This window comes from Apis florea, unplaced genomic scaffold (genome assembly GCF_048593485.1).
Source record: "Apis florea isolate Af1SG1 unplaced genomic scaffold, ASM4859348v1 contig_3_pilon, whole genome shotgun sequence".
NCBI lineage: Eukaryota > Metazoa > Arthropoda > Insecta > Hymenoptera > Apidae > Apis > Apis florea.
In genome coordinates this window covers 178,844-190,181 of record NW_028256870.1, presented here as the reverse complement: position 1 = coordinate 190,181, position 11,338 = coordinate 178,844, and the positions used below count along the sequence as shown (strand labels likewise).

At 42.5% G+C, this 11,338-nt stretch overlaps 1 pseudogene; it reads right to left on the bottom strand.

The window, feature by feature from the left end:
• Positions 1-1,650: 1,650 nt before the first annotated feature.
• Positions 1,651-11,005, bottom strand: LOC147656083 (uncharacterized; annotated as a pseudogene).
• Positions 11,006-11,338: the final 333 nt, after the last annotated feature.

Below are 11,338 nucleotides of genomic sequence, written 5' to 3'. Positions count from 1 at the left end.
AGAAAGGAAAAAAAAGTGTAACCAGATGGTTTTTGTTTAGTCTGGAATCGGTGGCCTGCTAACGGAGGCCTTCTAGTTCCTCTCCGGGGAGAAACGCAGCGGGTGCGATAACTTCGTCGAGGGCGCGACTCGAGTCAAAGTTCATTAAAACCTCCCACGAGGGAGATCGGGATCTTTAATTCTTGGAATCCTCCTTTACTTTCGTTACGATGAGAACTATCTCCGCTCGTAATATCCGAAGTTCAAGAGTCTTCGTTCTCGGTCTATATTCTCCATCCTCCTCCATTATAATAAATAGTATTCTCTGTTGCATTTGTAGTACAATGTATTATTGCGTTGTAAAGGATATTTATTTAGTTGGACTAGGATGAGACTTGTATCTAATTATTGAATTTTGAAATGTTATATCTATATAGAGTCGTTCACAAAAGTCTTTACACAAAAAATAATTTTATTAAAATAAAATCTTGCAGAATCTCGTCGCATAATTCTTCTACGTTAAGAAGAATGAGAGCTTTTTACTTTAAATATTAAAAAATAGGCATTTCGTTACATTATAAATTTAGGAAAATTTTTACGTTTGCCTGTTCTAGTTATAAGTACTTTTCCTAATTAATCAGAGTTAGTTTTCTAAATTCAACAAATTATCCCATTACATATATTGCAATTGTCGACGTTTTTCCTCTCAATAATTTCCCTTTTTATTCTAAACTTATAGAGAAATCGATCATTACTTTATCATTAAAAAGGAGGTACAGGCACGTGACATATCGAAGGTAATAATACATGAAAGAATTGATCTGCACTCAAAAAGATTTGTCTTCTGTTCGTTTGTCTGTCTCGCGCGCGAAGAAAACGATGCCGAGGAGGCTAGAAGGAAGGAAAGCTATAGAGAGCGTAAGAGTAGCGCTCTGGAAAGGATCGCCGTGGGCAAAATCTGCTTCTCGTTCTCCTCCTACGAGCATAATGCCCCGGCGGGGAATTAAGCAACGAGACGATCGCCAGTCATGAATATACAAAAGCGAGCGGGCTGCGTTGGTCTTGGCATAAAACGCGATTAAAATTAACTCGACAATAACCAGCCCGCATTAACAATTTATATTTCGTTGTTGGCCGGCCGCGGGCCGTGCCACTTGAACGCGCTCCGATTTGCATTGTGCGTTTTCCAGGAACCCCGTCTTGCGCCGCAACAATTGCAAAAGCCGCACGAAAACACATTGTTCTACGAATAATCGAATCGTACGAATTGGTTCCGTTTTTCTTTTTTTTTTTTTTTTTTCTTCAATACCGTGTTTCCGTTTCGAGAACTCGTCGTTCGGTTATACATTCGCTATATTGAACGTTTTTGCGATAAATTTCATTTCACATTGATCAATATCGTGAAATTTTGAATTATCTAAATGGCGATACGTATATCTCGATCGTAATGGAACAATTCTGGATAGGATGGAACTCGTTTACCTCGAATGTGTGCACTAGAGAAAGCGATATCGATTATAACGTGACAATTGCAATAAAAAGGAACAAAAAGAGATTACAATTATTCGTTTTTAAGTCTGATTCGGACGAGTCATATTCCACTTGGAGCCTCAGGTTTAAATCTCTACAATGTGCATATTTAGAAACAAACTCGATTCAATGATTTATAATTCAGCCGCCCTAAAAGCAATGCGTAATAAAATCCATAACTCGCGACATGCGGCTTGTAATTATCATGACAAACGACCGTTTTACAGCAAAGCTTGAGTTAACAATTTCTAGGGACCGCCTATAGGATTCTTTATGACGGGCAGTCGGTAAGGGTGTTAACTGCACGTCCTGTGAATCGAAGGAGTGTCCGTATCTCTCGTATGTCTCTGATCGCGGATGGGGAAAGAGAGGGATCGAGTGATCGAGACAGAGAGGGAGGGATCGTACAGTAACAACATCTTTGTCAGCCGTTCGAGCATTCTTCGTGAGCCCGACAATTACATTCCACGCATCGCTTTGAGCTGTGCCCAGCCCGCCGCCGTATTCTGCCCGGCCACACATCGACACGATTTGCTCCTGGAAAATTTCAATACGCTTTACAAGGTGGCGGACAGTCGCTACCGAGATCAAAGGGATCGTGGACGTATTTCGCGTTTCGCTCGTATCACGCCGCTGTCAGGGAATTTGCCCTTCGCTCGCCTTTGATTCCACAAAAGAAATTTCGTGCTGGGCTTGTTGTCGACGGCGACGCTTCTGCTTATACAATCTCTTCTTTCTCCCTCTCTCTTTCAGGGAGAGGGAAAATTGGCGAAACGCGATGGAATTACGCGTCCACCCCGACCGTCACTCGGAATCGTTTCTTCGTCGATGTGACGTCTCATTTCGTTTGAGAATTAGAGGAGATCACGTTGGAAATTTACAGGAAACATTTTTCGTATGAATATGTTTATGCGTTGAGTATAAATATTCTCTATAATTTTTACGATTCTATAGCTTTACGTTTAACTAAACGAGAATAAATTAGTTATTGATTATTCGAGACTTCTTTTTAAGGAACTAATGTCGTCCATGTGTTTTTCTTAAAATCATTTAAAAGTTCTTTCTTTTTGAATCGAATTAATAAAATTGAGTACTTTTACAATCTCGTAAATCGTTAAGAATAAATATGTATGCCATCGATTGTCGTACGATTATCATTACAGATAATCAAACGGAAGCAATTGCACCCTAAGATCCGCGCATTATACAATCAACCCAATTCTAATCATGCCCATTCTCCTTAATTATCTCCGCACGAAGCCACTCTTCGATCTTCTCAGACTACAACCAAACTCTAATCACGTCTAAGAATATCCTTGTGCGCACCTACTTTCAAAAGATCATAGCTTCCACGAGAATATCTAATCTCTCGCGAGAATTCTCACAAGTCTGGAGAAATCGGTCTGACCAACCGCATGTGCACTCGTCGAACGGACTACGTGATAACAAACACGAGGTCGTTGCACCATTGTTTACATGTATAATGTTATTGTTACTGTATCTCTCGTATGTCCGTCCGCTGTAATGGAACAATAATGTGTTTATTCGTCGCGAACACGTGGACAATCCACAGTTACACGTCTGTCGCGCGATCAACGCGCAAAGATTCAATGTCACATAATTTTTACCCGGAATGGGAAAAATATATTGTTATTCAACGGGGGATTATCGTGGTGGTTTGAATTCTGTGAAGAGAAGGAAAGATGATTCAGCCTCGTCACGCTATTTATCTCCTCGTAAACGTATGTAACGAGCACAAAGAGTATTAAGCAACGATTGTGAATCGTCGAGCATTTTTCCACGAGATTTCTTTCTTTCTTCTTTTTTTTTTTTTTGTTCTTTTTCTTCCTCGTCGAAACGTCATCGATGTCTGGCTATTGAATAAAGATAAATCGCCAATCGTGGCTTTTTATTTTATTTTCATTATTCTTGGAATAACGGGTCTTCCCGATCGAACGATACTGGCGAGATGTTTTGGGGATAATGGCACGTAGCAAAGTTCGAGTTAGACAGTTTAAAATAGTTAGAGCCATGGTGCGCTTAGGCGACTTTATCGCCTGATGAATTATAGAAAGCTGCGAGAGCTTTGGTACATGGTGCAAATTTTGCGAATCTCGTGAATCGGTGAAATATGCAATTTGAAATTCGAATGGGTTTGTTATTTAATTTCTTTGCAGACGCAATAACATTCGCAATGAGATACGGACGAAATATCTCGTGTGCTTAATCTTCAATATTTACGATTGGATTTTGTTTCATATCGTGTCTCGTTTCGGCAATTTTTACATTGTAAAAGTTTCGAATCGTAATACGTGTTACCTTTCTTCAACGTATTATTTTCGACAATAAATATCTATAATTCTCCGTGTTTCGTAAAAAGTAAATATTTTTTTCCTTTATATCAATCGTGGCATATCGCGATTAATAATTCCATTTTTATGAAGCTAATATCGAAATATTTTTATGAAATATATAAAAAATGCATTCAGAAAAGTCTCGAAATTGGAGACTTGCAAAGGTTTAACGCTTGCCACGTACGCGAAACGTCGTGTAAAATCGTTTCAACGTTTGATTCGATTCAACTTCCAATCGTGTAATCCATTCCCACCGTGTCATATTAATAGCGCAACATGGCATCGCGAGAGTTGTGCCACCCACTCATTTCCGGAATTACACCGCGGAAGTGTTAATTATCATTGAAACGGGCGGCGAATTCATTGGAACGATTATGCTCCCCCGTAAAATTCGCGTAACGCCGACCCATTTCCGCAAGAAACCATGATTTTCGAGCGAAAATTATGCGGCTAGGCCCGTATTTATTCGCGTTATTCAGGTGGCACAAATAAATACGTCGTCATTTAGCAGGGCGAATGGTACGATGGTTGTCGTGCAAATAAACGCCTCTATTATTAGTATTCTAAACATCATGTCTCCGATTTTCGAAGCGTCAAATGGCTTGCGAACGGAGCGACCCGCCGCATTTTCGGATAATGCTTCGTTTCTTTCTATTTTCCCCTCCCCTTTTTATATTTCGCCCGTTGATTCAGCCGGGAGTCTCTTCTTCTTCCCCGGCCGCTTTCTTCGCGCCCTTTTTTCGTTTCCTCCACCCTCGGTTTTTTGTACATATCCACTCGTTGGTTCGAACGAATTCTCTCTCTCTCTCTAGAGAGAGAGAGAGAGAGAGAGAGAGAGAGAGAGAGAGGAGGATAGATGTACAGGGTGTCCCAGGACGGATGATATAAACAGGACAGGGGATGATTCTGATATACGAAATATATGATTCCAAAAAATATGTTGGAAAGAAGGAATACCAATTTTTGGTTCGAGAAGATTGAGAATGATGGTATCAGGAACATTACACATTACTTTTTCTTATTTTTCTCACAAATAATAATTAACGTTTTCACTTATTTCTGAAAGCAAGACAGACCTTAATTCCAATAATTCTTTGGTATCCAGACACGAAAGAGTGAAACGAATCCATTTCTGTATCTGGATAAAAAAAAAAAAAAAACACCGTTCTTTCCTTTAAACTCGTTTTTGCATCCTGGGACACCGTGTACAGAGAAAGAGAGAGACAGAACGCGAGAAAAAAAGAGAAAGGACGGTTAAGAGATTTTGGACGAGTGCATCGGGGAAGGTGTGAGTAGAAAGGGGTAGAGAATGAGACGAGGAGAGAGGGTTGCTACGACATCGGTCGCAACCTGTCTGCTCGTAGTCTGAGAGAGAGTGTGTGGCGGTGGTGGTGGTGACGGTGGCGCGCAACGGGGGGTGACCAGAGGGTGGAGAGAGGCGGTGTGGAAGTCGGGGGACTCCCGTCTAGACTAACCCCCGATTCACCCCCAAGCAGACAAGCCAACCAAACTGTTCGAGTGAACTGCTCCGCTCCTACTGCTCCCGTACACCCCCTTAAAAAGTTAAAATACTCTGTCCTCACGCCTCCTCCCGACCTATCTCTCCTCCTATCCCACCCACACCTCTAACTCTCGACTCCTCCAGATTTTATTATTACCATTTCTAGTAGTCACCTTCTCTCCTTCTCCCCACGCCTTTCTTTTATTCTTCGCCTCCGCTTCTTCTTCGCCTCCTCTCACCCCTTTCCAACTATCCCATCCTCCCTCGTCTTCAGTTCAACAGGGGGAGGAAGAAAGAGGAAGGAGGAGGAGGAGGAGGAGGTTGCAGCAGCGGCGGCCGTTTAAATTGTTTCCGTAGGAAATACACCGCATCTGCTCGCTATCTGCCATCCCACCCCTTTATCCCCTAACGCCATCGGGGAATCTCCCGTTCACCGCGTACGCCGAATCGAGGGGAGGAAAGTTCGCGACCAGAGAACTGCTCCTCGACTCCTTCGCTTTGTGAAAGCAGCAGCAACCGCGTTTCGACGCGGTCCAGGAAAGGGAGGAGGAGAGAGGGTAATTGCACGCTTGTCAAACCGAGATATCCATCCATCCATCCCTCTTCCCACCGGGATCATCGAGATGATTAATCGACGAAGGGCGATCGAGCGTTGTCCGTTGGCGCGGCCACGCTCGTTGACGGTCGACAATCGAGTTACACGCGGACATCATCGAGATAGAATCGCGATCCCGACGGACGTGCGCATATAAGAGAGGGGGGAGGGGGAGGAGGAGGGAGGAGAATCCACGTATATCTAGCGGCGAAGGACGACGGATGGAATCGGTGGTGATCGTGCTCGTTTAAAAGATCGTGCTTGCCCACTTTTGTAACCGGCCGCGCGGTATGGTGTAGGATCGTGCGGCTGTAGGAAGGGGTAAGGGCGAAGAGAGGAGGGTCGGCTGCGTGCAGCCATGGAGCGGAGACCGCGGCGTTGCATTTAAACGACGATAAGTCTCGAAGCTTTGAAGACACCGGTCGGATGGGATATAAGAGGGGCAAGGGGGGGGTTCAACGACCCGTTGACAGCCAGACAGGCGGACGCAGGCCAGACCAGTGTGCATCACCCCGGTCGAACGAGAGAAAAAGAAGGACAGCGGAACCGCTGATGGTAGGAGCAACCCGGGGGGGGGGGAGGGAGGATGAGGGAGGAGGAGGGGAACGAGTATATCGCCGTTATTATCGCCATCGACTTTTATCGCCAGACGATAACTCTCGACTCCTGGCGGTTACCTAGCTGCTCTGACGATGCTTTTTTTCTCATTCTCCTTTTTCTTCTTCTCTCTGCTGCGCGCTTCCCTCGCGCCCTACCCCTTTCCTTCTCCCTTCTTCTTCTTCTCCTTCTTCTTCTTCGTCTCTCTACCCCCCCTGTCCTCTTCTTCCCATGGTTAACGCGGGAGAATCCGAGCGTTGGTCCAGCAGCGGCAAATGCCCTTTGACGGCTTATCGCTCCCTTCTTCCTCCCCCTTCTGATAATCGCGTAATTCTTTTTCATTTTTCTTCCTTTTCTTCTTCCTTCTTCTTCTTCTTTCGTTTTTTCCCCCTCTTCCTTTCGTTCTTCATCCTCTTTTTTCAACTTTTTTGCTATCTCGACCCTTGATCCCGCGATTTCTCTTCTGTTTGTTTCTTGTAGAAATCGTCTTGGGTCCCAATCACTTTTGATCAAAAAAAAAAAAAAAAAAAAGTATATATTTGAAAGGAAAAAGAGTAATTCCGAATTGAAATCTCTCTTAAGATCGATTATATTATAGCGCGTAACACGTTTTAAATGTTGAAAACGCAATTTCATAAATAATAACTCTAAATAGAAGATCGTTTTATTAATGTACCATTATAATTTTTAGATAAAAATTTGCATCGCGTTGATCCACACAAAATACCAACACCGGTTAGATGATTGCAAGATGATTAAAATTCGAAGGATTGTTGTAGAAATATGATTGAAAGAATTCTGTTCCACTTCTAAAACTTAACTAGCTTTTCAAGACCAATCGGGGGAACTAGTTACGCGTAAATCCAGTAAAATAAAACTCGATCATTTAATTATTCGGCACGATCGATCGACGATCGCCACGATTAATGTGATTTGAACGCGTTCCAGACGCGGCATCTGGATGTCTTCGTCCGGTGATCTGTCGGCAGAATGCGGAATTTTGCAATCAGCAGGAAGAATTGTACGGAAGGGGGGAGGGGGGGGGGCATGTGTGACGGGCAGGCGACGGCGTTGAACCGATAAAGATGAAGGATGAAGCCCTTTCCGAGCGATTTGATCGGATTCCGTGTTTGATCGCCGATAATCCAATTTGCCCTCGACGCCCGGCGAGCTTTCGTATACGATACGAGAGGGGGGCATGTATTTTTCAACGAGCGTGCACCGTCTGCTTCGTACAGTTGAATAGATGCCCCCTGTCAGACGTGGAGCCGTTCAATTTTCTGGAATCATGCATATACCCGTCGCGTCGCGGAGACAGCCGCCTAGATCGAGGGAGGGAAAAGGTATTCTTGCATCGTGAAACCGTTTTTTTTTTTTTTTTTCTCCCTCCTCTTGGGTCAAAAGGGAAATCGACGAGTCGCCTTTCTTCGGGGTGGTATCGAACGTTTTCTGGATCCGATTGCGAGCTTCTTCGTAGGATGTCTCGATTTCATCTTGGCCCCCTTGGTACTTGATAAAGAAGAGACATATGTAAGTATGGTATGTAAGTATTGGTTGTAAAATCGTTTGAATTATTTGGGATTTATATCAGAGTTATACTTTGAATGATACGGATATTAATTGTAAATGTTACACTCTTTAACTATCAAAAAAGTAATTTTCTAAAAAGAAAAAACATCTTCAAATTCAATTGAATTTTCGTTTGTGCGTAACTACTCTGTTAATACGAAATTACAGAAAATTGCATCACTAATTATAATAAATTATGTTCGTTGACATTACGACATCTATATTGAAAGAAAAATCGGTAACGATCGAACGATTCCCCGAGACTGTATGATTCGTGTAGCGAGAACTCGTAAAGAGGATCATTCAACAGGTGTACCGGTGATGCGCGAGAAATTGCGGAAAGGAAAGAGCGGTGGTCGCGCGATGAGTACAAAGAGTGACGCGTTATTTGTCCGCGCGAAGTCGCGACGCTTCGAAAGAGCTGGCTGCAAACATTTCAGTTATTAACAGATAACAACGATGCACGAACGCGAGACGAGAAAGGAAAAGAAGAAACGAACGAGAAAAGTCAGTGAAATGTTCGTTCGATATCAGAAATTGCATCGGTGTCTTTTTAACTATGTATTTTTTTTTTTTCACTATCTTTTGCAAATATTCGTGTCAAAACATGTCATACATTAATTTGTTGTTAATTTGCTCGATAATGCAATTAATACTAAATCCAAAGGATGCGTTAATTTCGAGATATTCGTGTGAATGTTGGTATTCGTTTAATTTTGATGCAGTATAATTCTCAAATCCATCTTCTCAAATCTACGATTCTATTGCCTGCATCATTTCTTCGAAACGCAGTCGGTAAACTCTTCTATAAATGAGGAAATTGTGCAATTTAATATTAATTCGTTTTGAGTATTATTAGAAGAATTAACGAAGAGAAGAAGAAATCAAGGAAAGAGAAGCATAGTTAAAACGAATCGTCATACCTAATCTGTCCACGTGTTATAGTGATATATACGTACAATTAATCAAAAAGAATGAAATTCAAGCTTTTTCGACCAGATATGGAACACGTGGCACGATACGCCCGATTCCAAAGGCCGATCGTTCGATGCCGGTCGCGTATAAATTTCATCCGGCCGTTTAATTGAATATTTAAGCGAGAGGCCCCGGCTGATTTCGCATAATCGACAAGTTCATTGACTTCGAAAGAACAACTTCGAGAGGCAGTATGCACGCGTCTGGGTTCGTCGCCAACTGTATATTCCCTTTCGCGGTCTCGTCGTTAGACTGATCAGTCGATCGCTCTTTTCAGCTCCCCCTTTTCCAGTTTTGGCCGCCCTCTCCTCTTCCGTTCCGTTTTTTCCCTTTTTGGCCGGTGTGGCTTGGTAACTCGGCAGCATCACCAGCCACCCTGCCAGCGTATTCGTATACAAGGCCTGTCCTCATGTTCCACGCATGAAGTACGAAGCGATACGACGTTGTGCGTGACGTTTGCGATCAGTGGTTCGGGAACGGCAGGTGTAACTGTAAAAAACAGCCGCAAAAATTCAGGCTGCTCGAAAGAGAGAAGCCCTTGCCCGGAGCCTCCACTTTCTCATCCAGTTTCACCGTCCCCTCTCCCTCTCTTTCTTACTCCCTTTCCCCTTTGACCATCCCTTCTACGCCCTTGGCTGCCTTCTGGTATTTGATGGAATAATAACAGGACGAGCGGGGAAGATTCGTGATGGGCCAGGGCCTCGTTTCCAATGCGGTATGACGCGGTCGAACGACTGCACGCAGGATAAACGACAGGTTGGGCGAAAAAAGATACTTTGTGAACGTCGAGTAGGATTGATCCTTCGCTCTTTGGGCCCGTAGAAATTTTCGAATATATATTTCTTTTTTTTTTTCTTTCTGTGGAAAGTTTTGAGAATCGAGTTCATTGGACTTTCGAATGATCCTTTCGAAGTGTAGAAAGTTCGAGGAATTGAATCTTATGATAATATTTAATTTGATGGAAAGAAGTATTTTATATTTTATTCCGAATATATTTCGCAATAGTTTTCGACAATTCTCTCTCGATTTCCAAAATCAGACCACATGACAGATAAATGCATTGAACGTTGAATTTAGAAACCGTTCGACTCGAATGCGTGAATTCGTTTTCATCGAACCAGCCACGAGGAATGTTCTGCCCCATCAATCAGCCTCGTTCCTAGCCCGACTGTGTCTCGTACATTGTCCAGAGAAATCCACCATCCCGTGGCTATCCACGCTCTTGCGATCGTGTTTCTACAAAACGCGCCGTCTTGTCTGAGAACGCAGGGCCGATGCAGCCTTGATCGTCGAGCGCGAGAGGAATACGCTTAAAGATCCTTCTCCACCTGGACGAGCGTCCAGAACGTTAATTCTATAAGAACGTTGGGAAAACGAGCGTCCATACATTCAGCCTAGACGGTATGTAGGTAGATTGTTGGTGGAGAGTGGAAATTGAGTTCTTCATTGTGAATGGAGAAATGTTTGATGTCTGTGTGCGATTGATGAATTAGTTGGTTATTCATTGCACGATGGAGATGAGTGGATTCGTTGATCCATTTGAAATCGTGGTCTACGAGACATTCCTCGAGAATTAATACGTTTTAATTGTCGTAATCTAATATTCGTTAAAATCGAATTTTAGATTAATTTTTTAGTATAATTTTAATTCTCGTGTAATGCCTTGTGTCGAGGCGACTTTTAAAATTTTTGATGATATCAATTCTTTTTTTTTTTTTTTTTTTTGGAATACAAGTGAATTCTCGTCGTGAAATTTTTCTTTTTTTAAGAGTTATTTCCAAGAGAATGAAAAAATATAAAGGGGTTATTATCTTTTATAATCTTTTAAAATCTCTTTCCCTCATAAAAACACGCAGACGTATTCCCAAGATACATACGGTCACGTCCAGAACGTTGGGTGGTCATGCACACTTCTTGCACCCTAATCTCAAACGACTCATCCTTCCATGCATGTCTAACATTCGATACTCATTGCCAGTCATTTGCTATAAACATTCATACCATGCGTTACTATCCTCTACGGTTACTCTGAGACTTGGTAATTCAAATAGAGTACGGTATTAAGGCGTAAATTTTATAGTCTTTTGAATAATTGTTAAAAGGTTTCTTGAATACCGATCGAGAGGATAGTCAATAGACTTTCTTTATATCTTGCAAGGCTTTATATAAAAATAACAAGTATTTGCAACATATTAATAATTTCAAACTAAAATATTCGAACGAAAGAGAAGAAAATCA